The sequence below is a fragment of the Thunnus maccoyii genome, chromosome 18 (genome assembly GCF_910596095.1).
Source record: "Thunnus maccoyii chromosome 18, fThuMac1.1, whole genome shotgun sequence".
In the NCBI taxonomy this organism is placed as follows: domain Eukaryota; kingdom Metazoa; phylum Chordata; class Actinopteri; order Scombriformes; family Scombridae; genus Thunnus; species Thunnus maccoyii.
The window spans coordinates 10687053-10712059 of record NC_056550.1 but is presented as its reverse complement, the minus strand read 5'-3'; the positions used below and the strand labels follow the sequence as shown (position 1 = coordinate 10712059).

General features: G+C 40.1%; 1 protein-coding gene across 11 annotated transcripts in view; it reads left to right on the top strand.

The window, feature by feature from the left end:
* cacna1ha (calcium channel, voltage-dependent, T type, alpha 1H subunit a) overlaps nucleotides 1–25007 on the top strand; it is a 166335-nt gene that overhangs the window by 7899 nt on the left and 133429 nt on the right. For 4 of the 11 annotated variants that reach the window (XM_042392585.1, XM_042392583.1, XM_042392597.1 and 1 more), the window contains exons 3-4: nucleotides 12062–12179; nucleotides 20987–21127. The exons of 2 other annotated variants lie outside the window; for them this stretch is intronic. The gene's annotated coding sequence lies outside the window, so the exon portion shown is untranslated. The remainder of the gene's footprint in view (nucleotides 1–12061; nucleotides 12180–20986; nucleotides 21128–25007) is intronic. 5 more of the 11 variants (XM_042392589.1, XM_042392584.1, XM_042392586.1 and 2 more) reach the window with 4 other exon arrangements.

The following is a 25007-nucleotide window of genomic DNA, read 5'->3' as shown; positions in this document are numbered from 1 at the left end:
GTGCGATCATCAATATAAGTTCATAACTGGTGTACACAGAGGCATTATTGCATGTATATAAAGACTATCTTTTATTTCTTAAAAACAGCTCAGCAGACCAGAGCAGTTCCGCTTCTAGTCTCTCAATTTTCAGCTATTTAATTTCAGTCAGAGGGAGAGAGGGGAGTCCAGGGAGGGGCTGTGATATACATTTCCACCTGCTAATCTTCCACATCTGGTGCAACAGCTGGTATTTCTGAGACACATCTGAATTGCTGATTGAACAAAGGTACACCTGGTGCAGTGCAGTGGACAAAATAAAGCTGTAATTAAAGAGCATCTGAACACCATCTCTTGTTTTTGCGGACCTCCACCGGTTTAACTTCTGCAGTGATGTAGTGTGCTTCACATTGAGGTCAGTGGACTTTAACATCACTCTAGGGTGTGGTTACAGGTGCAACAGAGCACACCTCTGATCTCAGCCGAGGCACAACAGAGAAGGCGGTGCTTTTCAGTTCAATTATTACAGTTTTTTTTACAATTGGTTACATGTAAGGTTCAATAATAGGTCCACATCTTCAAAACTCTTCACATAGTTAACCAGTCCCTCCAGGAAATTGCGATTTTACAGTTGCAATAATCAGCACAAATTTAAGAAATCTCTGCAATGTTTGCAATAGCTTGTAATTTTGTTAAATTATTGCAACTTTTGTGCATGAAATTGCCAAATCAACTGTGATTTGGGCTAATTGCCACATTTCGTGTTGCAGTGACTTACGTCATCGCAGCGCACATCCAGCAAGGATTCAGGTGAAGATGGAAAAATCTCACCTGCCAACAAAAATAACTACCATAGAACGAGCAAAACAATTCCCAAATGTTCCCACATGAGGTTTGCATTCAGTTAGTCAGAAGAATACAAGTTGGTGTTTTGTTCATTCAGACAGGAAAGATGGACATAATCTACCTCAAACATAAAACCAGGAACTTTGGAAATGAAACCATATTTTTATGTTAATGTGTTTATTTTAATGGCATTGTTGATTGATTTTATTTGGTGCTAATGTTGAAGTGAAAGTTTATTTAATAAAGGCTTATAAATGGAACTCAAGTACAATATTTTCTTTTTTTATATAACTATGAGCACATGGTTCTCACGTTCAGAAATTAAATTAAAAAACTAATACTGAAATATAGTTGTTCCTGTGATATGCAGTATGCTTTTTATCGAAGGAAGTGATTACATATTACTCTCTATTGGAATTAGTTTAGTTAGTAATTCCCACAATTTTACCGCAAAAAGAGCACATAAAACATTGCAAGTAGTATAGCAATTTTTGAGAGAAGCCGCTGCAAAATCAAGCATTTTTGGCCGCAATAATCACAAAATAACTCTGATTAACTTCACCAACACACTGCTGGGCACAGCAGTTCATTTTACTCACAAAAACAAATAACTAACACTTGATTACAACTGACAACAACTTGTGTCAAGCAGAACACATTGAGATAAAACAAAAACAAAAAAAACACTAACAACAGGCAGCACATGATATGTCAATCACTTTGTGATCTCTATTTTTTTGTAGAACAATAATGAACACATCAGAACTATAAAATAACACATATGGCATCCAGTGGCAGCTGTTGTTTTTTTGTTTTTTTTTGGACGAGGGAGGGGACTTTTTTAAATTATATTAAAATTTATAATGGAAAGTCTATGAGAAGATATCTCTATGAGAAGTGCTCATGTATTCCTACTTCATGGACAGTTGTCCCATGTGGAAATGCATAACATATGAAAACATGGTACCAATAGCGCCACCATGTGGTCACTTAACAAACATGTAATGTCAGTAATACAGGAACACAAGACTGAATGTACAGTAATTGTAAAAAGCCATTTGACAGGTATGCTATTACCATGTATCACCAGCAGGGTGTGCTGAAGCACTACTGCTTGGCTCAGCAAAAATGGACAATTCAATACTGTTAAAGCAGAAATAATAATTCTATGTGGGGTTATTATCAACATTATTAAAATGTGAACACCAACAAACCCACACAAAGCTATATTTAAACAAAAAGCTAACATAATGACACAATTTCCAGTAAGAAAGGGCAGCTAGTAGCAGTGATGACGCTAACACACACTACACAAAGTTTACAGGTAGTGAAAAAGTAGCTGCATGTGTCCCAAACCATCAACCAGCAGCACGGGTTAATTGCACAGAAGTTCCCTGTCACACAAACAACGTTAGCATGAAAACAATAAAGTAATGTTAGCGTATACATAATTCCTGCTGTTTGATTGCTGTACAGGATAGATTTTCGTAACATTTGGAACATTAACTCTCTGAAAAACTGAAACCTGCTTGTGCGCACATCTCACTGATGACGTTGCGGGGAAATTCCACCAATAAAAATAGGACTGTACGGGGTGCAGAGAGCTGTGTCCCGTGACAAATCTGAAGCAATCAATTATAGCGCAGCCTCAGGTCACCTGCTTGCCAAAAGTTGAAGGACCTACATACACACTCATTTGGCCGGCGCCCTTCAAACAGGAAGTGTATGTATTCACACCAAATGAACCAAATACAATTTGTAAACCAATTTTTAATAAATGCTGGCATGACTATAAGACACAGAGTAACAATAAACATGTTTTATTTTGTGACATATAATTAGTTTATGTTTAGCATGTTTTAATTTAATTCTTCTCTGGATAATTGGATTGGGGGCGGCACCACAGTGTTCTACATTGACCAGCCACCAATGATGGAATCATGTAGTAAACAAAAAACTCTTAAACAAACCAAATTATGTTTCATATTTTAGATTCCTCAAAGTAGCCACCGTTTGCCTTGATGATGATGATGATGCTCTTGGCATTCTCTAAACCAGCTTCATGATGTAGTCACCTGGAATGCTTTTCAGTGAACAATGTACTTTGTCAAAAGTTAATTGGTGGAATTTCTTGCTTTCTTAATGCATTTGAGACCATCCTTTGCATTGTGCTGAGGTACTATTGGTATACAGCAAATAGCCCTATTCAACTACTGTAGTAATTCATATTATGGCAAAAACCACTCAACTAAGTAAAGAGAAACAACAATCTATCATTACTTTAAGACATGAAGGTCATTCAAACCGGAAAAGAACCTGAACTTTGAAAGTTTGAAAATTTCTTCAAGTGCAATCGCAAAAGCCATGAAAAGCTATGATGAAACTGGATGTCATCATGAGGACTGCCCCAGGAAAGGAAGACCAAGAGTTACCTCTGCTGCAGAGGAGGAGTTAATTAGAGTTACCAGCCTCAGAAAAATAACAGCACCTCAGATTAGAGCCCACATCAATGCGTCCCAGAGTTCAAGTACCAGACACATCTCAACATAAACTGTTAGAAGGAGACTCCATGAATCAGGCCTTCATGGTCGAATTGCTGCAAAGAAACCACTACTGAGGCAGAGTAATAATAAGAAGAGAATTGCTTGGGGCAAGAAACAGAAGGAATGGACATTAGACCAGTGGAAATCTATACTTTGATCTGATGAGTCCATATTTGAGATTTTTGGTCCCCACCGCTGTGCCTTTGTGAGACGCAGAAAAGGTGAATGGATGGTATGTGCATGTGCAGTCTTGCAATACCGCGATCTCCACCTACCACATTCTGGGGATTTTCAAATGCACGGTAGTTGTGGCGAGAACGGCCACTAACAAACCTACACCCCTTACATTTTTGTCAAGGACACGCCTTACCAGAAATTATGCTCTCCCCCCATTCTCCTCCATCTGCACTGCCCCAATATGATGGGCTGCCGTAAAGACTTTGGATTGGTTCTGCAATGCATGTTTTTTTTAAACTCTAATTATTTCCACCCAGTTCCAACAACAAAACCTGGGGGACTGTCTTCAGTTTCTATGAACGAAGTGTTTCAAGACTGATCTGTGAGTCTACTGCATGTGCGGCTCCCACCGTGAAGCATGGAGGAGGAGGTGTGATGGTGTGGGGCGGCTTTGCTGGTGACACTGTTTGTGATTTATTCAGAATTCAAGGCACATTTAACCAGCTTGGCTACCACAACATTCTGCAGCGACACACCATCCCATCTGGTTTACACTTAGTGGGACCGTCATTTGTTTCTCAACAGGACAGTGACCCAAAACACACCTCCAGTCTCTGTAAGGGCTATTTGACCAAGAAAGAGAGTGATGGAGTGCTGCATCAGATGACCTGGCCTCCAAAATCACCCAACCTAAACCCAGTTGAGAGGGTTTGAGATGAGTTGGACTGCAGAGTGATGGAAAAGCAGCCAACAAGTGCTAAGCATGTGTGGGAACTCCTTCAAGACTGTTGGAGAAGCACCAGGTGACCACTTCATGAAGCTAGCCTAGAGAGGGCTGATTGTGCAAAGCTGTCATCAAAGCAAAAGGTTTGAGGAATCTAAATTATGAAAGACATTTTGGTTTAACATTTTTGTTTACTACATGATTGTAGTAAACAATGTGTTATGTGTGTATGTGTTACTTCATAGTTTTGATGTCTTTAATATTGTTCTATAATGTAGGAAATAGAAATAAAGAAAAACCCTTGAATGAGTAGGTGTGTCCAAACTGGTACTGTATGTTGTTTTTTTAATTGATGATGAATTGTGTATATTGTATAAACAAACTTTTCATTACACAATAGAAAAACAAAATTTGTAACTACAATGTATTCTACAAGAACAAGTCATAGAAATGCAGCAGGGAAGGTTTCAGTGGGCTTTTGGTTGAACATAGATGTATTTCAGTGTGGTTATGATTTGGCAAATGGCCGTCCACATGAATTTGTGTTAGTTATTGAACATAAACTGAAGAGTTTTGAAGTGAGTATGTAAGCATTTGCAAAATGGGCCGCAGATCCACAGAGTTTTGTTGGTTGTTTGTGTTTGAGTGAGAGAAGTATTCAGGAAATTTGAAGGCTGTAGTCACTTTCTGTGTGAAAGCCATGCAAATGTTCTCACAGCTTGGTCCATAATTGTTGCTGTTGTGTTTTGTCAAGTGTTTTGAGTTGTGAATGAGACAGTGTAGACGCTTACAACAATTAATATTTTTGGATTAACTTAGAGAAATCTCTCCAATAAGCTGAGAAAGGAGATTGCAAAGCATCTAACAAAATAATTGCTAAAAATTAAAAATTGATAAATTCAAAAAGTAATCTAGTGATGGAATTGTAGAACTGTCACTGATGAACCCTCTGTGTCAAAACCCAGTGCATAATCATATAACACCCAGTTTTAGAATAACAAAAACTGTGTGATATGAAAACAATAAGATTTTTATTAGACTGGCTGCTCACCCTCAGAGTGTCCCTGCTTTTGGTCCTGTTAACGCTATAGGCTCCGACCCCCCTGTGACCCTGAATGTAAGCAGGTTTAGAAAATAAATGGTTGAATGAATGGTCTAAAGGATCATTTATAACCATTTTCCAATATCTGGACAGATGGAAGAAGCCCCAGAATGCTTTCAGCCATGTGCTCCCAGCTGTTAGGTATGATCTATAGTGGTTTGGATGAGGTCATTAGATTATATCATTGCCCTGCATAGTTCTGAAGAACTGCATGGCCATTTTACAGTACGGGGTGCATCATACAGTCACCTCTTGACGGTCTAATCAAATACAATAACCCTTCCCAGAAACACAGCTAAACAAATTCAAGAGTGGTTTCAAATGACTTGAGGTGCTTCCCCAGTCACCTAATCTAAACATCATTGAAACTTAAAGGGGAATGATGGAGCCTAGAGTGCTTTTGTTGTGTAATTTTTCCATTCCCCTGTATCACCATTCCACTCTTGAGATTGGAAGCCTGTGTACGATTTTTAACCTCCATTTAACCAGGGCAAACTGTTTAAGAACCCATTCTTATTTACAGCAACAGCCTGGGGGAGTAGTACACACATTCAAACAGTAACAAGAACTACTGCTGTTTCACAGTTAGGGATTCTGCAATCTCAATGACAAAAGTCAGCAGAAATGCTTATTTGATAATTTAGGAGACTTATCTTAACCTGAATGTCCTCAAGGTTGAGCATTCTTTACACTAAATGGTTCTTTGTCCAACCATGTCTAAAGGCAAAAATCTTCATAGCTGTTCTGAATGGCCACACTAAAAGGCGGGAAAGACATTTCTAGCAGCTAATTTCATTTCATACCATTCCGTCTTTATTTCTGTCACACTACAAACTGCTCTGATGGCATGTTGTTTGAAGCTTATTAATATTTCTTAATTGTTTTGGGTCCCCTATTACTGACACTTCTAAAAAGTTATGTTTTTGTCTGTTGATTACTGAAAGCAGGACTTAAAACTCTGCAGTTTGAAATTCTTGTTTTTTGCTCTTTGAGAACATTTTTGTAAATGAAACTTGCCCACAAACTGAGCACAACATGTAGCCTTATATGGCAACTTTAGGGCCGTTGATTATGCTAATGATTAAATCTCACAAACATGAACAGGTGATATTCGTCATGCTGAAACAAGCGATTTACGGCAAGTTCAGGGAGTAAAGACAGTTTGTTGAATCTGGCTTGGAACACTCGTGTGAGCAAACCTCACAAAATAAAGGCAGACAGTTTTAGGATAAGAATACAAAAATGTGCTTGCATGAGGCCCATTGTGTTGCACTCGAAAAGTGACAAGTAGTTGTATGAAGAATGTAAAATAGAGCTTGAGAGAGAATTTCAAATCCTGCTTACTGTACTTTCTCACCTTTGCAAATCTGCCACTTTTCATATTTAGCAGAGTATTTACTAAGACTCATGATGTAAATGAGCACAGCTGCAGTCCAATGGATTTTCCACAAATCCTTTGTTACTATCCCCAACAGTGTTATATCGTCACTTCATAGTATTTTAACTCTCACTTTCCAACTCTGCAATCTAATAACTGTTCTGACTTGTCTGATGATCTGAATGCTTGCAAGTTCTAAACATCACTAAAATCTGATTAGTTGCCAGCTGTCAATCCATTCATCCAACCTCCAACCCATCTACCTGTGCATGGTTGCAGGTGGCTGGAGTTTATCCCAGCATACACTAGGCGAGAAGTGGGGTAAGGCTTTTAATACGTGACGTCAGTCCATCACAGGTCACGTCAATCGTGTTTATTATATATTTTTTATAACTTTTTGATGGTGTATTTACAGTTAATTTAGTAACATGCTGTGTATTATACATTCATCCAGTGCTCCATTTTCTAATCCACTGTTCAGGGTCACCAATCTATCACACATTCACACATTCACACCTATAGGCAAGTTAGAGTGTCCAGTTCACTTAACCTCTGTCTTTGGACTCTAGGAGATAGATGGGTAAAAGTAATATAGTTGCTGAGGAAAATATTTTACCTGGGTTTAAAATATACATGTATGTGTGTGTATATATATATATATATATATATATGTCAGGACACTACTTGCTAACTAGCTGAATCCATCCATCATCCCTCTATCTGCCTCTCAGTGAAGTTTCCTTTCACTGACATTTCTTTCATTATCAGTAGGACCAGCTAACCAATACTCAGCAAGAAAATGCACTCAGGCACCTCATATAGAAAAACACACACATGCTCAGCTGCTAGACAGAATCAAACACAGGCATGTACACTCGCATAGTTGAGGGCCAAAAACTGATGCCCACACACAGGCACATAATAAGTGAGCACACACACACACACACACACACACACACATATGCAATACTCTCTACTGTCAGCGGATAGCTTTTTAGCATGCATCCCTGGTAGCAACCTCTTGAAAGGAAGAAAATCATGATATGACTCATAATGATTTCCATCTGCTCTATGTACAGTATGTTTGCCAGGGACACATCATGTCTATTAAAACTGCGGACAGCTGCATCTTTTTGCTTACAGACAATAACTGGCCTCTATAAAACTTTAATCAATGGACGAAATGACTAGGTAAACAGAGCCGCTGTGTCTCCGTCCGTGTGATTGTGTCTGAGTGCGCTTCAGCAAATGAGTAAAAGAAAGCAGGTCAGGTAAAAGTGTCATCGATTTATGGCTGGCGTCTGAGGAATGAAGAAGCCATTTATTATGGAAGAGCATTAGTAATGTATGCATATCTGAACGTGTGTGTGAGGAAAGGAGAGAGAAAGAGGGTGGGGGGGACAGAGCATCATCATTAATACGGCTCCTCCATTAGCCTGAGTGCTTCCGTGACAACATAATGGCTGTCGCCCAGACAACAGGGTCACCATAGTTATGAACACACCCGGCAACTGCTGATGTCAATGTAGTAAAGTAGGTCCCGAAGTCCCACTTGGCTGAAGCTCTTCCACAGATGCACACACACACACACACACACACACACACATACAAACACTCAGCTTGGGCGGGGCAACTCTTTGGGATTTGAGAGGTTTTTGAACTAATCAATAATGAAAGAAGGAATGATGGGAAATGAGAGGAAGACCCGAACAAGTGAGCGAACGAGGAAGACCGGAGGGAAACTGCGAGTGGCTGAAAATGAGAGAGACAGAGAGCAATGGAGAACCCTCCCTTGAGAGTTGTTTCCAATACAGAGCAGTTACAATGGAGTTACACAGCCCATTTTCACAAAAAAGCATCTCAGTGGTAAGATTGCTGTTCCATTATCAACCGATGGACCGAGAAGTGCTCAAGATGTTTTTGTGATCTAGCTTGTATTTACTGTAACTCGGGTCGAATGGGTTCTAGAGTAATGCAAGGCTGATGAGAGGGGCAGCGGAAGACAAACAGATGAAGAAAAAGAAGAAAATCGAGTAGTGAAGGGAAGAAAAAACAAGAAAGAGTTGGCACACTTGACGCTTTTTTGGTGTGTATTTAGATTTTCCAGACCAACAGCTGTATGGCCTCCCCCGCCCAAAAAAGAGACAACGGGATTGACTTTCTCAGGATAAATGAGAACAAATGAATCACACAATACTGATGAAGAGCAGAGAATTTGGTGTAAAATTATCATCCTAACGATTTAAAGTCACCCGTCTGTGGTTTTGAAATTTGAGCATTTCCAAATCATGTTGGATTAAATCAAAACGAAATCGGAAGAAATTGGAGCCGTCCACTGTTTAACGACTCTATTCCCAACAACCAAAGAGAAGTTGTCTGTCTTTCACCGACTTTGCTTGAATCTGTGATGTCTATTGATTTATTTTTGTGTTTACTCCTCATGCAGGGCATACATATCCTCCACTAATTAGTAAAAAGGTCAATTTTGTGTTTTTGTTGACAGGTTGAGTCAAATTGACTTTGGCTTATTCGGCTTTCTTTGCCGTCAGCGGGCTGTAAATGCTAAGAAGGGATAAGTTTGAAAAAGTGTCTTAGGGAGCAAACACAAGTGATAGTGCAGTAGACCATACAGAGAAGAGTGAAGGAGGTGAGAAAGACTTTAGTAAAGGTTGCGGTTCATTCTGTACTAATCAGATCATAACATCGAACCACTGCAAGAGTACAAAGTTTATTATACAAGGACATACTAAGGAATGAAAGATGTGCCTGTGTGTACATAACACCCTGAGAAATTGAAAGTGTTTGTGTGAGTGAAACCACGTGCATGGCAACACATACAGCTGTATCTGTGTGTGTGTGTGTTTTTTTGTGTTAGATATGTACAGAGCAGCAGGCAGGGTCCCACAGGCAATAAAATCTATATTTCAAGAGCTGCAGAGCTGCTGTAGACTTCTGCCTGCTGCTTTGAAGACCAATACTAGAGGGGAAGGGTGGAGGAGAGAGAGAGAGAGAGAGGGGGGGGGATGAGTGTGGTGGTGGGTGGAGGGGAGGGGGTTGGAGGTATACTAGGCCAAGGACTGGAGGGAAAGCAAAGGACTGGATGAGGAGACGGGGGGGAATGTGACACATTTATTAAATGGAGAAGGATGGGAGAGAAGGCATGAAAAACTGATAATAATCACCAGATGCACTCAGTAAGAACAAGTGCTGGTGAAGCAATCGTGCCAGATCCTACGCTGGAAAATAACACTCCACATGATAGCTGGCATTAGACAGTGCTGCTCAGCAAATTAGAGAAGAGATTAAATGGAAATGATGACTCACTTATCTACCGTCCCTTCATTGTCATTGTCTACAAATACCCCCTTGACGCACTTGTGCATTTGTTAGGGTGTACATTACAGACATGGTATGCAAAGATCATTTCCTACATACATATGTGAGTCTTTTTTTCCAGAATGTTGTCGAATGAAATGCTGAAAGAATAATAAAAAAAAAATAGACGTTCAGATATCTGACTTCCAACGTCTCACCATGTGACTCATTCAAACAGCACAAATAATCAAATAAAAGCTTATCGTGTGATGAGAATAAACAAAATATTGGGATTAGTGTGTGCTTTGATGTGGTGTTGTGGAAGCTAATTCCTTCCTTTTATGGTTAACCTAATGTCTGGTGCCTTAGTCATAAAATTAAATGGCGTGCAGGATATAGTAAGTTGTGTTTCTCCATCCTTTGCAGTAAGTCGAAGTTAAGAGAACGCAGCTCACAAATGTTTAAAATGCCAGCGCTGATTTTTGGAAGCCAACCGTTAACTTCACTTTATCATTCAATATCCTCACATCAACTTTCCACACATCACCTTCTAGACTTAGAATTATATTTTTGAGATGTCTACTGTTTATTATTTTTATTTTAGGTTTTAATATATCTTCAAACTGTGCATCAGTGTTCATTACACACTGATTCATAAGTTGGATCAGTGTGTAATGAAACTGTTGCACCTGATGTCAAAGTGATTATTGTCGAGATAGAGTCTTATCGTAGTTTCACGGTGTTGATGTGAGTTTGTCTGTTGTCTCTGTGTTCTTCTGTGTTAACATTAATGTTCTTATTGATTGCTTTGGTAGAAGTGTTAAAGTATTGTCAGAGTGCAAAGGCTGACATAAAATACTCACTGACTGAATCACTCTTTATAGAATTACTCATACTGATACTGTATCAGATTAGAAGTCTGCATGGTTCAGTGCAGGACACTGACCACAAACAACATCACTACATGGATGTGAAGCTTAAAGCTAGGCAAACAGTGAGATTTATACCAGCTTTTTATTTTGTGATTTTGGTAACATCGATCCATATTTAGCTGTATCTGATGTAAAAACATTTCATAATACTATGTAAATGATAAACATCATGATACTAAAACAAGCAGGAGCAGTGGCCAGTAGAAATGATAGCGAGTTAGCTATGCTCATGCATGAGGATGTATGAGAGAATGTATGAGGGATGTTCAGATGATCTCCCCACTGACAATGAGGCTCTTTGAAACATGCAAATGCAATGTATTGCTATGCCTGAGAGATGACACCATGGGACAGGATGCTAATATAGAAATGAATAATGAGAGCTATTCATGCTATTTTATGATTTGTCCTGGTGGGTCACATGAGAGCAGACTGACGCTCTCGCTGAATTTACAATACGCTTTGGGTCATTTTTTGTCTGACTCAAACTGCTATCTCAGGAGGGAATTTCTATCATGCCGAGGAAAGCGGCATTGTTCTGACCGTTTTCAGAACGGTCTGAATCTCTGATAACCAATCAGCAAACCAGCCATTGAATGCATGATGGATCAGAGAAAGAAACGAACATATGATGTGAAGATACACGTCAGATATTTAAATGCTTTTGAGCACTTTGTGGAAATCAATCATGGGAATGTTTGTGTCTGTGCAGATTCCCACAGTTTCTGCATATGCGTGGGTGCATGTATGTGTGTGTGTGTACTTGCATGTGTGCGCATGCACGCGTTAACTCATTGCGGAGTGGATGGTTATGCTCTCAAACAGCACAGTCTGGTTGCATAGCAACAAACTCACCCCACTCCCCTCCATCCCCTCTTCTTCTTCTCTTCTGTGTGAGCGTTTGAACTACAGTCTAACCTGAAAACATTCTTAACGCGTTCACACACTCACCTCGGAGTGCGCTGCTTTGCTTATACGACACCACAGCATGCGTGTGTGTGTGTGTATGTGTGTTTCTGTGTCTGTGTGTGTGTTACATATGCCTGTTATCTATGGATTCCACAGAGCTGAACACATGAAAGACGAAGAGAGAGAGAGGAAGAAGTCCTCCTCCCAGCTCTGCAGTATCATCAACAGAGAGAGACGGGGAACTCAAATCAAGCCTGCAGTTCAGCTTTATACTGTGCGTGAATATTGATGTTTTTACTCAGAATATCAGGGCTTTTAAGTCTACCCTGCTCTTATACAGTTGCTTACTTTTTCATCTCTCGCTTTCTTCCTCTTCCTTTATCCTCTCTCTTTCTCTCTTTTTCCTCTTTCCCTCTCTCTTACACACACACAGCCTCAGCTCACACAGAAAAGTGGGAATTCTTTATGTCTTGACAATCACATAACCCCCACCAACTGCCCCCCCCCCCTCCTCCTCGCTCCCTCACCACCTCCCCTGTGGCCTAGTTAGAGAAATATGCATAACTTCTTCATTTACCCCTGCAGCTAAAGTAGTATGATAGATAATGCACTGTACTAACAGATGCGGCAAAACTGAGTTTTATCATCCACTTGACTCCTGATGTTGCGCTATTGCTGCTGTCACAGGATAAGATGCCGCTCTCATGTATTGATTTGTGAGTGACACGTGCCGCCTAGAGGCATCATCTCCATATTTAACAGTTATCGTGATCTGGAGCTATAGTTGTGTGAATCCACACAACTACAGCTCCAGATTAGGCTTATAGTGTATATCTGCGGTGTAATTGTGTGTTGTACAGATGTGGTGCTGCCTGCTCGGTGTCTTTAAGTGAGGGATTGCCCTGAGTTGGCTGTGGCGGGATGTGCGCATTTTTGTGCATCGGCAATATGAGAAGATTGGATTTGGATAAACACAATTGTGATGTGGTATCTCACTGCGGAGCCAGCAGAGAGGTTGTTATGACCCAGTAATCCAAACACTGATAAAAAGTTAAATCCTGCCAGAGGAAGGAAAAACAAAGAAAGATTGGTGAAATTCTAATACTGTCAGCTACATTGATCTGCATAAAGGCAAGCTTTCTAGATAAAAAAGGCAGTTCATAACGTCAATAATAACCCGAATGCAGTTGGTTTAATGACTCAACATATTGCCTGTTGTACCCAAGACGGGTTGTTGCTTTTAAAGCTTTTGCCATGGTTACATTTGATATCTAGCCTTTCCCATCCTAGGAAACATAATGACGTAATAACATGATGACAAGTGGCAGTTGCAATGTCTCCAATGAGTTTAATTTACCTGATGACCAGTGCCTAAAAAAAGACCCAAACAATAAATTAGCAATGATATGAAATGAAGAAAAGCAAGTGATTGTTAACATTTTGTGAACCTGAGAGCAGCAAATGATTTTTTCACCATGTGGGGAAATCCCAACATTGACATATGATCACCTTATCAAGTGGAAATGGTGAACATGTTAGCGAGCAGTTGCCTATTTACACATCCAGCAACCACAGAACAACATTCGCATCCATTTGGAGTCGTGTTTCTGTCCACTTGATGAAAGTAAGTCCACTATTCACTCCTCCTTTTTCTATCTGCCTCTCCACCAACTCCTGAGAGAATGATCTGGCTCTTTAGCTGCTAAGTGCACCACTATTCTCACCAGCTTGGTGCTGGGCAGGTAGCATGCAGTTGGTTTATCAGAGCATTTTCACCAAAAACAGCTTCCTGCTGCAGTTTAATCCACTGCAAATATAAAAATTTTGACCAGAGCAGCTTTATGGAATGACAGATTTAATCAATTTTTTAAATTGCTATTAATTTTCTGTCAATCCACTAATTGATTGATATAGTCAGGCCTAATTTCACAGTTCCTCATTTCATTGTTATTGTCCTTTTTTATTTCCATGTATTGTTCAGTTGGATCTTTAGCTACAGTCAGTCCTATAGTTTGTTTTCAAGTTGCAGTTTGCTCACAGCTGCTGTGGATAAGTCATCTTTGCTCAGGTTCACACTGCACAATCACAAAGGCAGCTCTGCTTGGTTAGAGATTTCTAAAGTGGTCCAGAATTACTGATCCAGTAACTGTAGGTTTACAGCAAACGATGAAGAAGCTGCCTGCCTGTCTTTGTGATTTTTCAGTTTATCTTCCCTGCTGTTCGTACCAATTAAGAGCACATGATCAACGACTGCTGTTTGTGCCAGTTAAGAACAGAGGAAGAAAGGAATTGAGAATCAGTCCAATTGGCAATATAACTTCTGTTCATTTTTTTATTCCAGGCTTTCTACGCATGAGGGTAGAGGCCAGACCTTGTACGTACTGTAGAGGCTGTGTCCAGTAGGTGGATACAATTACTCTTCCACAGTTAACAGACCGCATCACAGTTTGATTCGAAGAGGAGAGTGAGAAGGTACCATTCACTACTGGTGCCATCCTTGCTGGGTTAATGGTGCTCTACACAACCCTGTGGAGCTGGAGCTTTATGAGGTGAAGCAGGCCTGTCTGCAGTGATTTCAGCATGTTTGGTCAGATCTGATGTTATATGGCTCATATATCCAGGATACAACCGCTATTAGCCTGAACACACATCACTTGCTCTCATTCATTTCTTGTTCTTCATAGCTGTAAATCTGAGTGGGATTTAAATTGATGTTGAAGACTCCTGTTATACACTTTATATGACCTGAATTTTATCACTGGAACAACGCCTCACTTCACTGCTCTGAGAAGGGAGGTCGGAGGTGGGCAGGGGAAAAGGAGAGAAGTGAAGGAATTGGGAGGGACAGAGGTAAGAAAGGGAAGCAAGGAAGCGAGGATGATGTAACGAGAAGAGGAGGATGGGTCACATCAGCGTCTAAACTTCTCTTAAACTTTTGTGACCTGGCTGACAGGATCGACTGTCTCTCTGTGTCCTCTCACTGTCCACAGCCACTCGCGCTGTCACAGAGCCACCTTGCAAGCCATCCGCACTAAAATTACAAGACAGTTTTGGGGCTGGAGTGTTTCTAGGCTGCACTTTCTTGCACTGTTACTTGAATTTCTGAAGACAGCAATGTTTTCTATGTCTGTTCAGCTACTAATGCTATTTACCCAGTTTTCTTATTTATTGCCACTGTAGCCAACTCTTGGACAATGGAGTCAAACTGTATTCATGAAAGTTTATGATCTCTCATTGGAGGCTAAGGCTGTGATTACACTTTTTTTTTCGGTTTGAAGCAAGTTGCTGAAGTTAATGTGTTGACATTACCTGTACCGTGATGACATGCTGTTAGAAGCTTTTGAGAGAAAAAGCCACAGGGTAGTCTGAAAACTTACAAACTCTAATAAGGTGACCAATTTGGCCACAAGGGGGTGCCCTTCTCAGTTGGTAGCACACCTATAAAGTTGTAGTTGTGAACAAGAGTGTGGGCATTAAGGAGGGTCTTTTGCAAATAGCATACAGGTAGACATTCACATCAATGTTACACTGAGCTGACAGTCTATGAAAAATAAAATATGACTTAGAAGATTATGAAAAGATAAAAGCCATCAGTGATGCAGCGAAGCAAGTGGAGGGAAGATGAGCCGGAAAGGAGAGTTGATGACAGGTAATAAGTCTACTGACTGCACCGTTGGTGTCTGGGAAAAAAAAAAAAGAGTCAGAAACAGCCCTCGGAGCTGCTGCCAGAAGTACAAACTGTCTAGTTTTTCTTGATGACTAGAACTGAACTAGAACTAGACGGGAACACCCACCCGACAGGCAAAAAAACAGGTAAATGTAGTATTGAAAAGTCACTCAATGGAGCAGTTAGTGTCAGAAAAGTTTCTAAAACCCGGAGTTATTGCTTGGTTTCAGTGTGGGTGTATGTGTATAGAAAGCGCCTCGATCCATATTCATCAGACACTGTCTAATCCAGACGTTGTGGATGGCGCCTCATGAATTAAACATAACCAAACCAGGGGCTCATTGAAGACAAGCAAGTGTTAGCCAGTGTGTTAGCACTGATAATGCACATTAACCACTTTAACTAATTGATATTCAGTCGTCAATGAAATTACCATGGAAAAATTCAAGGATACAAGGAGGCTCGGGCTGCACCGTTAATCTCAACGTTTGGCTCAGTTTACAGATGTAGAACTGAATTCTCACATGTGAATGCCAGTAAAAACAAAAATCATTCCTTCCACACCAGTCAGCCAGAGAGGAATAATCCCACTAGTTTTTATCAGTGTCTGCAAATCTTGCAGACCCTACATCACATATTATTATTATTATTATTATCATTATTATTATTATGCAGCAATATATGTATAAGTGTTTTCACATGTGTTCTTTATAATCAAAACTGTGTACTGGCTTATTTTTAGCCAACAGAAGCCTGTTATTGGATACATGGCTGGCTGATGAGATTAACACTAGATTCCCTTATGATTTTTTAAAAAATTTTGTGCTTCACTAATTACATACTGTAAATACTGTGAAAATTTAGGTTTTTGTTTTCAAATGTGCACACCAACGCTTTGATGAAAACAATGTAGGAGATTGAAAACCTGCCGCTCAACTGGTTATGGGTTAATTACCCTGCCAGTTGTATTGATTCTTACTGCCCTTTAGCTACTTGTTGGCGCAGACACTTGCAATCATTCAGTTCTGCTGTAGCGTGTGTGTGTGTGTTTGCGCGCAAAGCCCCGATTTATTCCGTTCAAAATGTGAGGCGACACCACGTTTCAGTCTTTATTGATTTTGCAGTTATTCTAAATGATTCAATTCAAGATGGATTTACGTTAAGACGGTTTTAGACATTCACATTTTAGAGTAGACCTTGGCAGAGTTGAAAATCCCAACCCTGGTGTGAGCATAATGTTAGTGTATGTGTAAGAGTGTCTCAGACAGCCTGTGTACATTATTAAGTTCAAGTGCCTGCATGTTTATGTGTGTGTGTGTGTGTGTGTGTTGCTGGGTAAGGGATCATAGCATTCGCAGCTGTTAGACTGAAGAATTCAGGACTGGTCATAGGACAGAGGGATGGATGCGGGGGTGAATGAGTGTCCATTACATCGGAGAAGCAGGCAGTTTCAACCACAACACTGCAAACCTGTGATGCGAGTGTCTGTATATTTATGTGTTCAAGGTTATGTTACAGACCTTTTGTCTAGTTTAGGGCTGGGATTTGGGTTAAGGTTGAAGAATAGAGTTGGAAAAAGTCTGCATGGACTGTATCCATGTGTTTGCCTCAGCATCAGGTCTCTGCAGCTATTCCGTTCAACACGTGAGCAACAGAGCTGCAGAAATGTCGACAAACAAATATACAGAAGGAAGGCTACAAAGACAGGTTTTGTATTCACCAGGACTGCTCATTTTTCTTTCTCCCCCCCCCCCGCCAGTCCTACTGCCTCTCCATTTTACTTTCTTATTATCCACCACCCTCTAAATGATTATTGAATGCAGCATACATTTGACATAACAGCTGGTCATTTGCTTTAAAGACGTCACCCTCACCATGTCAGCAAACATATGTGTATGAGAGGCAGACGGGAGTGAATAGGTAGCTTCATAGCAAACAGAGAAATATAAAATGATGATTTCCTCTCCCAGTGTATTTTTAATGAGTCAAATGATGATGAGCTTTTATGTATGTATGTCTGTCTCGGATACTTAAGATAGTCATTCATCTTGTTATTATTTTCCCCAAGTAAAGCACAATAGCATGAAATGCAATACACGGTCACATGCTGCTGGGTTTATATGGAGGGATATGCTGACCCATATTGCGAGGGATTGGTGCATGATGGCAGGGCTGAGCAGGCTCTCTCTCTCTCTCTCTTTGTCTCTCTCTCTCTCTCTCTCTCACAAACTCACACACGCTGTTATCTTCACTCTCGTTCAAACCAAAGAAAATGTTCTGTTCTTTTCTTCTGCTTTACACCAACATGTTTTCTCCTCCCTCTCCACCATCACCTCATCACACCCTTCCTCCCTGCATCAGCCCCCCCTTCCTCTCTCCAGCATCCCCTCCATCCGTCCATCCATCCTTCCCTCGCCCCGCCGCCCATCTCACTTAAACTCTTTAACTTGACTCAGTGACTTTGCAAAGCACTAAGTGCAAATCAGCATATATTGCTTTTAAGGCTTTTGTATTCCATCAGTGTTGATGATGACATAAATAGTGTTAATTAACACAAACGAGCAATCATAATACACTTAAACTTAATTGTGAACGCCCTCATTGCTCTCTTCCTCACATGACCACATCTCCTCCCCCTCTGTCAATGCACTCAAGTGTTATTCTGTTATTCAAGTGTGTCTGTTTATCTGCTCTCCACCTGAGAGTCACCTGTGCTCTTTCTCTCTCAAAATATGCAACACACTGATACTATGAAACAAAAGAATTTCTACATTTGGCATTCAAAGGAGAATATGGGAAACAATAAATTGTCCGTTATGTTTATGTTTTTGACTGATAAATTGACGATGTCAGACACCATTTCCCTTTTAAAGTCATCCTTTAAACTTGATTTTCTTTTCATGTGTGGATTTTTGGGGTGTGTTCAGCAGAGTAAGGTCAGATTGAAAGAAGGAAAGAAAAACAACATAATCTGAACCCAGAAGTGATGAAGCAGATGTTCTTTTTTTTGTATTTGTACCATTTCCGCTTAACGCATGAACCTCCTGTTAAAGCTGGAAAGAGAGAGCGGAACAGTCTGAAGCTACTGGAATAATACTGTCTCTCTGACACTCTCCCTCAATTGTTCCTCTCTTTTTGACTCGGAGGTTATGAGAAGACACAGCCAGGCTGTTCTGTTCCCCACTTGCCACTTTGCTCACATCAGATGAGGCCTCGATGCTCCAGTAAAGACAAAAAAAGTATTGAACATGTCAGAATCTTGGCTTTCAGTTGGCACGATTGTCTGGAGTGGCCTGCAATGAGTGCAGCAATGAAAGACGGTTGGCCCGATAATATCGATGTGGTCCCAGGATGGTCGTGCAAAGGAGAAGTGCTACAAAAAGAAGAGAAGATACTTTTTTTCAGTGAGATATACAGAGGAAGAGATTGACAGCGTGAGAAAGATTCATAAACTCACAAATCCCCACTGTGACAGCCCCTCAGAAGGGATTTTTGCCAGAGAATTGAGTCTAAGAACTCCCAAACCTGAACAAAATTAGAGCAGAAAGCAGATTATTGGGGCTACAGTGACAGATGTTTTCTTTTTCTTTTTTCCCCTGAGAATTGTAACACGCTATTGCAATTGAAGAAACTGTGTGTTACTGAAGGGATACATTAAACGTGCGTGCCAATTGGTTCTTATAGATTGTTCAGCTTGAAATTGAAAGATGAAACCATCTTGTCCATCTTGTACATTAACATAGATGTTTGGCTTGCCTTGACTTCATAAATAAGATTCAAAGTTTGTCTTTGTTCATTTGGTAAAGTTCTCTGCATTTATTTGACATGGGTAGAAATCTGAACATTAATATTTGATGGAAGAAAAAAGATAAAGAGCAGTAGAAATACAGCTGTTCCCTAAATCACTTTACATTCCATCTGTTTGAATTAATAGCCATCTGTATGCCAGTCCTGCCTGGTTTATAGAACTGTGGCTTTAATTGTAATTGTTATCACTTTATAGAGTTAGTGCACTTTGGGGAGCAAAATTAAATAATTTGACATGCAAATTGGCCACAGGATTTTGGCCATAATGTTCTCTGCACCAGCTGGTCATTTCTAAGCCTTGGCAGTGTTGCTGAGAAGTGACTACTGACTTGTCCTGACATGTGGTGTGAAGCTGCACAATTTGATTTCCTCAGTCATTGTCCTCACAGAACTATGTAGTCGGCACTGTCAATGAATTATAGTAATTCCCATTGGAGTTAAAGAAGTAGCAATGCTTAATATCATTTTATGGCATGCAGAAAAAACATGTGTCTCCAAAAACCCAAACTAATCCAAACTTTTCCTTATAAACTGATGTATTTACAGCATTTTTCAATCTTCCTCCAGCTTTATCACAGTCACATCAAATTATATTTTACACTATATGTGACATTCTGTCAACAAAAAAATAAAATAAATGCTGTTTCCTACTTTGCTTTGGTCTGTCCTGCCGTGCAAAGGTGGTCTCTAGGATTACAATTTATCACTAGAAACAAAAGTATTATATTAGAAATGAATCTAGGCCACCAGGAGTGTCGGCCCGAAAGCTTTTCAAATGTATTTTAACGGTTTGAAATTTACAGCTGACTAATTGACACTTATGTAAGAAGGGGCAAGGTTATGTAACAACTGTCACAGACTGCAGGAAGAACAAAGAACAGATTTCCTGGTCTGTTTGGTCCTAACCTGGTGCCTGACAGTTAAATAGAAGAGTAGTGTCATAAAGTGGCTATGTATAGGACTAATGACAGATCAACAGCTAGAACACTCAGACACTCAGCTTAAATAAATAAAAATCATGCACAGTTACCTTAGGATGATTGGATCGTGACATTCATTCGGATGGACCTCATATGATTTCATGTTGTAATCAGTGCTAAGTACAGTACTGTATGTTGTTCTGTACACTGAGCACAGACAAACTGTACATGGCACTGTCTGAATCAAAGTTTCACTAGCTAATTATAGTTTAAATTTAGGCTTTACCCCATTCAGTTTTAGTTCAGGTTTCCAATTTGGATCCTCTGTGCAAGCTTTTATCTTTTTACTCAAAAGCTCTCCCAAGCAAAATGTCAAACCATTACAGGTAGACCACTTAAAATTTCACCATTATCTACATTTATGTTTTCTGTCAGCATCACAGGATCATGTCAGCATGGTCTTGCAGCGTTTAAGATAATTTATAAACCCTATGAACACACAAATGGCCTCGGCACTGACTCACACACCAGAAAAACCTGTTAATGTTATTAGATACACCTGTGTTTAACAAATCAAAATGTCGCAGTGAGAAAGCTCTGTTTCCATAGATCACACTACTTTGTTATTTTATTCATCCATAATTTGTCCACCTCAGTACTTTGAAATCATTTTTTTTCTCTTTACAGAGGACGTCACTGCAGCTAAAGGCAAGAAATCTGAAAGTAAGGGAGTAGCTTGGCTCCACATCATGCAGAGAATATAATTTTTTCCTGTTCATCTGGGCGTCCACTGATGAGGTTAAGCAGGGTGCTGGAGTCACCCTTCCTGTGAGTCCAGCATGTGCACATACATACACAAAGACATGCAAGAACTTACACTTCAGTAGGAAACACTGACTTGGGGCACATCCAGCCTGTTGGATGAGGTAGCAACACCGACTGCTGTTTATGAGACCTTAGCTTGTCAGCCTACAGACTTAAAATTGAAAAAGCAGTTATGTGCTTTGAGCATTGTCCTGTCTGAAAGTTGAGATTGTGAATAGGTGAGAGGCAAAAAAATGGCAGAGACCTTGGCATCTGATGAAGTAATCACTGCAGACTCGTGGCCTTATTTTGTGTTTCCATTAAGCTGACTCTGTGGGTTTATCCTAAAACTAAACCATTCGAACACCTCTATGACACCCCAATTTACAAGTAATTACACCCCGATCAGAGGGCATCACACTGTCAGAGTTTATCCCCAGTGTTCTTGTTCCTTCTGTGGTTTTTTTTCTTAGTGTAGTTTATTTCACAGACACAGAGTAGATTCAGGCACTTGTTATAGAGCACGGGTAAAGATGGTTCCCCTGGAAACCACACTCGGAGAATGGCAACACAGGAAATTTGTGTGTACTTAGTGGTGGAGAGTGTCCATGAATGACAAAAACCTGAGATAGAGTGGGGCGTGTTTGGCATGCTATATCAAGCAGAAGGGTTGCCATGTGGCCTAAAATACAATACAAAATCGGAATTAATATGTCTGTACCCTTCAAATTCATGATAATGTCAATAATATTTACTCTACCTGTCTATATTTGAGTCGAGATACTCTTATCCAGCGTATTGTCTTAATGAGATTAATACAGGAATATTGTCATCCATATATTCATAATGATTGAGTCACTGGTATTAATTAATAACCCCATCAACCGTGCAAATACAGTATATTATGCTTATTTTATGCTATTGGACAGCAAAAATGCCTGCCAGAGTCACAGCACTGAATGCTTCTTTAGATTTCTGTACGTGAAACGTTCACCACCAGATTAATGAGAACTCACACACGCTTTCAAACCCCACTGCGCACACACACACTTCCATTAAAGAGATTTAAGCAATCTAGGGAGTGATGTGTCGAGGCAAGGTAAACTGTTTCTGAGAGATTTTACTGTCCCGCTGTGCTGAGGACTGTTTTACACACACACAATAAACCTCTCGGTTTAATTACCCCAAGCCTGTAAAACTCACACACACACACACACACACACACACACACACACACACACACACACACACATTTGCAATCACACGCACAGCTTCCCAGAATTCCCCTTCCTGTTGTGTTCTTTACTGTATGTAACCTGTTTACACACCAACACACACCCCATTAGTTACAGTTCATTTATTATTGACAGCTGAGTGACCACATCTTTCCAGCTCTACTGTAACCAGAGGCCCGAGGGTTCAATGACAGGTCGCCTAGAAACTGTAATGACATCACCCACCTCTGTTTCTTGAGTGTATGTGTTGTGTGTGTGTGTGTTTATTTGCAGTCATGCCTGTAGGTGTGTGTGTGTGTGTGTGTGCTTGTGTAAGAGAGAGGGAGGAGAAAGAGAGAGCGAGTAAGTGAGTGGTTGATTTTTTTTGACACTCTGTAAGAAGCATAAATAAAAAGACTGCAGGCGGGGAGGCCTGTCAGTGAGAGCAGGATAGCTGTCAGAACTATTAACAGCCCCTAACTCTGGTGACCTCACTGTCACTCTTTAAATCCCCTAAATCCTGACTCACAATGCACAACTTTTAAGCTTCAATTTACTACTGAGTCTTCCAGATGTCATGAGGCTAATTCAATGAAAATTCAGTGATGGATGTGCCCACTTAATAACATACCTGCACCAACGCTTGTTTTTTTATAGACCCAAACCAGGTTTCTGTGGGCGTGCTCACGCTTACTGTCACTCTTTGTCCAGCACAGCTTGGAGCTTGACTCACCTTTTCACTCACATTTATTAAGCATCTTCAGTGGCTTCCTGTAGTGTCAATTGTTGTTTTGCTTAATTCTAATGGTCTAGTTAGTAGTCACTGAATTATTGAGTTGAATATAAAGGCTATGAAGGCTTGCTTACCACTGTAGGAAACGAGATTCAGCTCCCAGCACCAGTGCCTCAGGCCTGGATGGGGGTTCCAGCAAGCTCAGCTAGCTGTATTTATGATATGAAGAAGGCACGCAATCCTTTCCCTGTTGCTGCACCACTCATTTCTAATGGTTGGTTAGTCTGTCCAGTGGTGGGGTAAGATGGGATAGAGGGCCTGAGGGAGATAGTGTGAACTTGAATATCGTGTCCTGAAGAGGTGAAAGTTGTTGCTGTTGCGAGTTTATATCACTGCACTAGTGTCTTGCTACACACCAGAGAGGACACTGAAGACACGCATGTCCTCAGTTTGTTTTTTCTGTTTTGTAAGTGTGGACACATTAATTTAGGAAGGGAATTTATGGTCTTTATAAACAAATATTTACAGCTTTTACAACCTAAAATGCCAGGTCATTGATTAAATGAAAAAAAAAATCTCCAACCAGAAACAGTCCTGTGGGAGACCTACCTCAAACCTGATGTGCATAAATTCACTCTCAAGAAAGAGAAACCTGATCCTGATAGATACGAGAATAATTAGATTCGATCCAAAATGCGGTCGACCCAAACACAACCTAATAGAGAGAGAACATCAACACCTGCAGCCACACGATGATTTATCAGTCAACAGCAGCCTTGATTGAACAGAGCAGCAATAATAATCTCCTCACAACAAATAATTTGTTTATATGCTTTAAAGATTGATTTATGAAAATAGCTGGTGATAGATAGACAGAAAGTAATAATTTTCTAACCAATTTAATGTATGTGAATCTTTTTTTTTTAAATCTGCCATTTAACAGCATACATTTTTACATAAGTTACACATTTCCTAAAAATCCTGTGGCGATTATGACTGATTATCAATGATTATCAAAGCTGATACTGAGAATGCTCTGATCCTTTAAGATTCACTCAGGTATTAGATTACTGACACACAGGCCCCGATACATAATACTTGTGGCAGTGAAACAAGAGTCTATCTGACCCCATTAGACTTGGTTTGGGTCTTGGTTCCTCAGAACCAAGTGGACCCATGAAGACCTCTAGCTGAAATCTCAACACGTCACTTCAACTTACTACTGCAGTCTCCTGACTTCTGTATGTCCTTTGTTTGTTTGTCATTGCAAAAATATAGATTTCACTCTTGTCTACACCATACCTCTTTGTTAATGCTACCACGCTTAATATTGATACAAGCGTAACTATGTATACACAGGGGATGGCACAGTACTGATTGCAAAGTGTAATTATAAAACAATTAGCCTATAGAAGCAATGAAAGTCCCAAAGCAATTAGCCAAGCAATACTAGCAATGAGACAAACCTTTTGGCATCAACACCATATGTTTTGTGGAATTCATTCCACCGCCCAGATCCTGTTTTTAAGATTGAGAACTACTATGCAGTTGATTGTAACAGGGTTGGATCTGTGTGTTTCCAGCTCTGCCATAATTCTCTCTCTCTGTTGGAAAAATACAATCCTGCGCTGTGCTCTGAATCACAAACACTTTATTTAACAGAGTACATTTATATGTCGGAAGAAATTGTGCAAACAGTTTGGTGCCAGACAGAAAGAACATGAGCAATAAATTAAAACCACAAGCAATATATGAAAGCACAGTTTCTGCTCCCTGAATGGCACCACCTACCCACCTACACATACTCACAAACACATGTCTTACTCTTTCAGTCTGTTTTTAACCTTCTCTCTCACTGACACACACACACCTGTCAGAAAGCAGTGATTTTTCCTGGTAATTGGACCATCAGTTGTCCTACAGTCTTGTTTCTGTCTATGTAGCCACCCATGACAGT